Genomic DNA, 6929 nt, shown 5'->3' on the forward strand with positions numbered 1-6929 from the left:
TTCTACCTCATTTCCAATCACTACTATGTGAAAATGCCCTTCTTAAGTTCTTGTTAGAAAAAAAAATCACCATTTTTTTCATAAGTCATCGCCTTAGTATTTAAATGTGAACATTATCACGGCTGGCTCTCGATCATACTTAGGACGTCTTTTATCTTGGGTCCTTCTTGCTTTCACCAATCCCGACCCTCATTGGGTCGATCTATACTTTCTTATGGTTCAACACGTGCCCCACCTAACATTATTATAATTATGTCATATTTCCTTCATCAAAATTTCTATTCTTGAGAACTTTGAATATTACCTTTCTCCTTGTAAAACCTCTAAGGTTATCCTTAAATCCTTCATCAAGTACACCCTAGGCACAGGGCATATCAAGATACCATTTACTAATACCAGAATCATTGTCTATATACTTCTGAAAAATTTCTCCACTGATCCTTAAAGGTTGTTGTTACCTTAATCCTTTCCAATTCATACTGTCAAAACTCATACTATCCCTATTAAGGGTGAAATGCCAACCTTTATACATTCCCCTAGGATTCATTTTAAGTTACCGATGTTCTATCCTTAATTCCACCTTTAAAATGGTACATGCATCCTTCCATGGATAATTCAAGTCATATATCCCTGATAAGGGTGTCTTATTCAATCATTCCTACCTCGATAGTATATTCCTAATTCCACGATAACATCCTTATTCAAACTGAGGTCAATCCATATGGCCTCCAAAAGATAACAACGGTTATCCGCTTTTCTTGCCTAATTTGGTAACGATAACAAGGATGTTCTGGAAGATATTGGTCGTGTTTAACGTGAACGTCTTCTTAATAAATCCTTATTTACTTTTGTTGTTTATCTCAACAGTCATCTTAATGTTGGGATATCTTTCATACCTGGCATCTCCCTTTCTGGGTATCATGTCCCCGGTCTTATACTTCACATTCTTGAAGGTCACTTCCTTCATCCAATTTTCCTAATTTCTTACTTTCTTGTCTCCTCAGTCCATCTGTGTTTCCTTATTAATCAATCGATCTATCTCAAAGTTTCATCGAATACTGTCAACTTCAAGGGAATTAACTATACATATCGCTTACGCCTTCATGATCAGTCACCATCGCGCTGATGATGACACACTTCTCTATATTTATTGCAAGGGTTTCTTAGGTTTTCCCATACCTAACTCCCTTATCACTTCTCAACTCTATTTCCTTTATATCCCTTTATTTTCCTTTCTCTTACAATCATTTCATAAACCAACACAACATAAATATTGATTTCAAACATCACGTCGTTCTGGGATTCTTGTCCTCAGAACGAATCTTGATAACTTTTGCAAATTAGATTCATAATTCATCATACTCGTCCGCCTTTGTTCTGGACCTAAAGCTTTTACACTATCTCTCTATCGTCCTTAGCCTTCCACCAGCGGGTGGCCTCTTTCTTAGGAAGGTAAGTGGCAAAAATAGTCTTTTGTGCTTCATCAATCATTTAGAATCTCAAATGATTCCTCTATTTCCTTTAGCCAAGATCTTGCCTCGACTGGGTCAGCTTGTTTCTTGGAACTCTGAGAGCTTAGCGACTTAAAGGTCCTGAAAGAATTTCACACCACATTATATCCTCAGGGTGGTGTTTGGGGGTAAAAGTATTAGTTTTGTTTAGGCAGGTCCATGAATTGCCTCATAGGAGGACCGTCTTGGTGCTCCCTTCCTTGCTCGAGTTCTGTTTTCTCAGTCTAAATATTTATTCCTGCTCCCCATAATCGGGGTCATCTTATATTTTAAAATCCTCATTTTCCACTTCATTATGTTCTGGGTTCCTTATATCTTAATTGCGACCTCCCTGATTATCACATTCAGGGTTTGCCCCAAATCTTATTCTTCGTGGGGGCATAATGCTTGGAAATTTTTTGAGAATCTCTTTATATTTGTCTTACTTACTTTGCTTAATTCTTTCTCTCGTTCAGTCCTTACATGATCGTAAATTATGAATTCTAAAGTTCTATAACTTCATGACACTCTTAAGTGTTAATAGTGCAATTAACAATATGAACTTATTCACCACAAACTGATCTGAACTGTAAGGAACGAATATATACATAACCATTTGTTCGAGGGTACAACAACTAAACACCTGAAAGAAAATTACATCATTTGGCCTGATCGCTTCTATCCCAAAAGTACTACCACAGATAATCATCTAGTCATTAAAAACTAATCATTCATAACTTAGGCTAATCTTCCAAAAGTGGTGTTGCATGTAATCCTTGTCTGATTGCCCAGACCCTGCACACTATTCTGGATCAAGAAATGCGGGCACGCACGACATCCCTAACCTGCTCCATTAAGGCGGTGATGAGGTCTAAGATAGTCGCAGGTAGAGCTGGATCAATCTGACCCTCAAGATGGCCTCTAGCTGTAATTCGGGTGGTAGCCTCCATCATTTCCATGCTATAAGCTAATCCTGGCGGAAGTACCCCGCCCTCAATTCTTGGTGCAGTAAGTCGGTCCAACAAATCACTTCTAACATTACGGGCCTCAGACAGGCCACCCAAAGTTATATGATAATTGGCGATAAGAGAAGCCTGAGTGGTAGCATCTAGCAGTCCATGGGGTGCAGGTGGTGCAGACCCAGGAGATCCAAATGGATAACCAAGCACGGTATCAGGTGAAAATGGTGCAGGAGATAAAGGTGGCATTTCCTCAGTAGATGCTGGGCTATGTACAGGGGAGGGAACAGGAATTGGTGGAACCTCATGAATGTCTACCAGAACCTCTGGGAGAGGGTCTGATACTGGTATAATTGGTGTTGTGGAAGGCCCCACTCCTTCTACCCTTATTATCCTCTGTGCCCTTGGTAACTCTTCATATTCTAGTGCCACCCTCGCGGCCATTCTAGCTCTGGTAGTCGCCCTGACTACAGTCATCAATTCCTCAGCGGTCATCTCTTTATTCTCGTCAAGATCCTCCACGAGATCCTCCTCAGCAACAATCCCTTCTGGGATAACATCCTCAACCGCAACATTCTCAATATGAATCTCATGCGGTCCCTCATTAGGGTACTCTATCGGATTCACAATTTGATCTCCAACATGTAAGAAAACATCCTTATGCTGATGCTCCTGAACCTCAGAGTTAGGTGCCCCGCTGCCCTATACAAGAACGAACTATGTTACTATCCTAATATTTATAAGGGTTCCCGTAAGGGTTTTAACTGTCATTACTACATTAGGTAGCCCGACTATGAACTTGGCAAGAGTTCTTATTATCTTAGTGAACTTATCATTTTAACGACGCATCATCTCTGAGGTTTATAACGCTTAGCTCTGAAACCATTTCTGTAACACCCCCAAATCCGGGGTCGGAAATTCGGGTTGTCACGAGTTCCATTTCCCTTAATAATACTTAATCTTGACAATCAACCAACTACTGCGTACTGTGACCCCACAATACACACACACACACACATACCACAAGTTATAGTCTCAGAGATGAATACCAAAATAACACAAGTCATTTTATTCCACAATTATAAGTCATTACACCTCAAAAGGGTTTCTGAATAAATTTACATTTCCTTGCCATTATTACAATTCATATAGATACATAAGTCTGGTGCATCAAAAGTTGGGAGCCTAGCCTATAGGTAATTCCTACCTCAGCTACAGCGACATCAATGCTTCCAGAAAACTGCGGAACGTTTCCTAATCGCTTGCGAATTGGAAGCTTGGTCCTGTTCATCTTTTCTATCTGTTGTTGTGTGATGAAAGAAGAAAGCAAGGGTGAGCAACAAGCCCACCAAAATAATATGTATAATGATTAACAATATATGAGCATTCTCATAGTACTCATGAAAGTCTTGGTCAAGAAGAAATGAACCAAGTTTGATATTTTAATGCGACGAAGTCGCAAAATATTCAGTATATATACATATATACTTTTCAAAATCTTGGAAGTCCTCTTCCATGCATAATACACACAGAGTTCCAGTGTATAACTGTATAAAAATATCGTTGCAAGGTGATTTCATATATCTACCCTTGTCTCAACGTTTTTCTGAAAATCTTTGACATGCGTAAGATAATCATTTACTTGATATAAGTTTAAAAGATGAAGTTACAAGATACTCCAATACACTTATATCTTTTCCGAATACTACTTGAACTACCACCGTTCAAGGTATAAATAGTTCATCACATAGATGAAACTACAAGACATAACTTGTATAGAATCAATCTTTGAAATATCATCAAAATGAAATGAAGTTACGAGATACTTCATTTGATGGAAACATCATTTTGAAAACTCGACCCTGCCAACACTTAACAATCGCTCAGCCGTAGCCTTTCTATCGAAGTGCTCTGGGTAGTGTTGCAGAAATATCCAACCGGATGATGAACTCATTACGAGAGTTTGCCGCGCCAGGAAGACCACTCACGATGATCAGTCGCAGTAGTGCAACCCCACCATTTTCTACATGTAGAGGAGAACAATCGGATTTACTTGTCAACCGAACGTTGGACTCCTAAGGAATGGACCGTCTTAGCGGAACTTCCGGGCCATTTGGGCCAATAAATAAGGCTGGGCCGACGCCACTCGACCACTTACGCCACTCCTAGTTCAGATGAAATCCATGACTCTGAAACGTAAAGCCCGTCCCCCCTTTCCCCAAGTAGAAACTTGTTGATATGGCTCCACCAAGAAGTCGTATCTAGTTGGAAAGGAAATCTCACTGATATTTCCCAGGCGATGCCTGTTAATGGATTAAACTCATTCCAAGAATTTTACTTCCCGAGTGTTGGGTAAGTAATCAAAAACCCTTTTTATCAAAACAGCAACCTTGTTGCGAATATAAAAATACATCACGGAGCCGGATCCCTCAGATTTTTAAGCGAGTATTTAAATTCCCTTCGAAAGGAAGATCTTAAATTTGAAAACGAGTTTTGGGATCCGCTCTGACTTTTAAAATCATTTTGAAGACTCGAAAACATTTTTAAGAATGTTTGGAGTAATTCTGATTTAATAAAATAAATCAGTCCCGATATTTATAAAAATATCTGAATATTATTATTTAAATAATATTCCCATAAGGATAACCTTTATAAAAATAATTGAATTAGAAGTTTTAAAACTCATACTTGAAATGAATAATAAATAGCCAAAGATATACTTATACGAAAGTATGATCTTTATTTGAATAATCGAAAGTAAGTTTGATTATCGAAAGATTATTCTTTAATAAAATAAAGAATATTATTTAATAAAAGAAGCAGAGTCATAAGTCCGCGAATGAATATTCACAATAATATTCATTAAATAAAATAAATGGAGTCATAAGTCCTCGAATGAATATTCAAAATAATATTCATTAAATAAAATAAACGAAGTCATAAGTCCTCGAATGAATATTCAAAATAATATTCATTAATTGAAATAAAGTTATCGAATAAACCTTATTCGATTAATAGTTTTGAAAACTATATCTATATATTATAAATATATATATATATATATATAATATACTCGGGAACATCGACTCCCGGTTTAGAAAATGTTCACTTTTGGGTCCCCTATACTAAGGGTATACGCAACTACTGCTTATCTCTAGCATAGGTATTATGCAACTTATAAGCATTTGAATCAACAATTAGATATCAAGATTTCGAAACAAGCATGCATATAAATTTCATATCACACGCTCCAATATATCGCAAGATTTGCTAATAACAATCATGCACTTATCACAAGAAAATGCATACACATATATACATCACAACAACAGTATAACGGGTAGAAAACTTGCCTGAGTGCTCCCGGATAGACTTAAGCTTAGAGTGGGTCCGATAACCTATGAATAACAACATAAGTGGGAATTAAACCCCGGTCGCTTAAGAAACTAGACTTTAACCAGTTGAACTCTAACGTTCGCTTTTGCGCTTAACGATTCACTTAAGTCGCTTGAGTACCCTCAGCTCCACCATTTTTAATAATTGAAACATTAAGAGTTTTAAGGCGATTCTTTCGCGAGTACCCTACCAACTGTCTAACCCACTTTACATAATTATTTCATAATCCAACTAGTCATTTAAGGGCCTTAACCAATGTTTCAAAGTAAGGCGAGGGGTAATGGTTCGTTCGCGAAACGCTGTTACTTAAAATGGTCGTTTCTCCTAAACCGTACATCGGATTCAAGCGAACCACATATCAAAACGAAGCTCGTAACATGAACTATCTAATCATGGCAATGGTCAAAAACTAACAGTGAGTTCACGGGTCCTAATGTTAAGAACAAAAGCAGTCTAGGGTAAATGGGGCATTACGACGGCTATATTTACGCGATTACCAAATTTAAACCATTCCAATCAATTCAAAATTCAACCCACAATCACCACTACAACCAAAATTCATCCATTCTATACTACCACAGCCCCAACAACTCAAGATTTCCAATTTATACTACTTCTCAATCATGAACTCAGAGCTTACTTAAGTTCATTAACTAATAACCAAGATTTACAACTCCAAAAACATCACAAAACCAATCAATCTCTAAATACACAATAATCATGCCTCTCATGAACTATATTACTCATAATAAGCTCTTAAAATTCAACAATAATGCTAGGTTAAGAGATTATACCTTCCTTGTGAGTAGGAGTAAGTAATGAGCTTGAAACAACCTTGGAAAATCCTTACTAAAGCTTTATCTAAACAAAAACACAAGATCAAAATTTCAAGTTCTTGAAAAACACTATTCACTCTCTTCTTCCATGAATTATTGGAAGAGATTGTGAAGGAATTTGAAACTTAGACTCATAGGATATCTATATCTATGTACAAGGAACCTTAGATAATTACCTCACTAATTAACAAAGCTTGGAACTTGGAAATGAATTTTTTCTTTCTTTGAAATGGACAAAGGTCGAGAGC

The sequence above is a fragment of the Apium graveolens genome, chromosome 7, assembly GCF_009905375.1.
Source record: "Apium graveolens cultivar Ventura chromosome 7, ASM990537v1, whole genome shotgun sequence".
In the NCBI taxonomy this organism is placed as follows: domain Eukaryota; kingdom Viridiplantae; phylum Streptophyta; class Magnoliopsida; order Apiales; family Apiaceae; genus Apium; species Apium graveolens.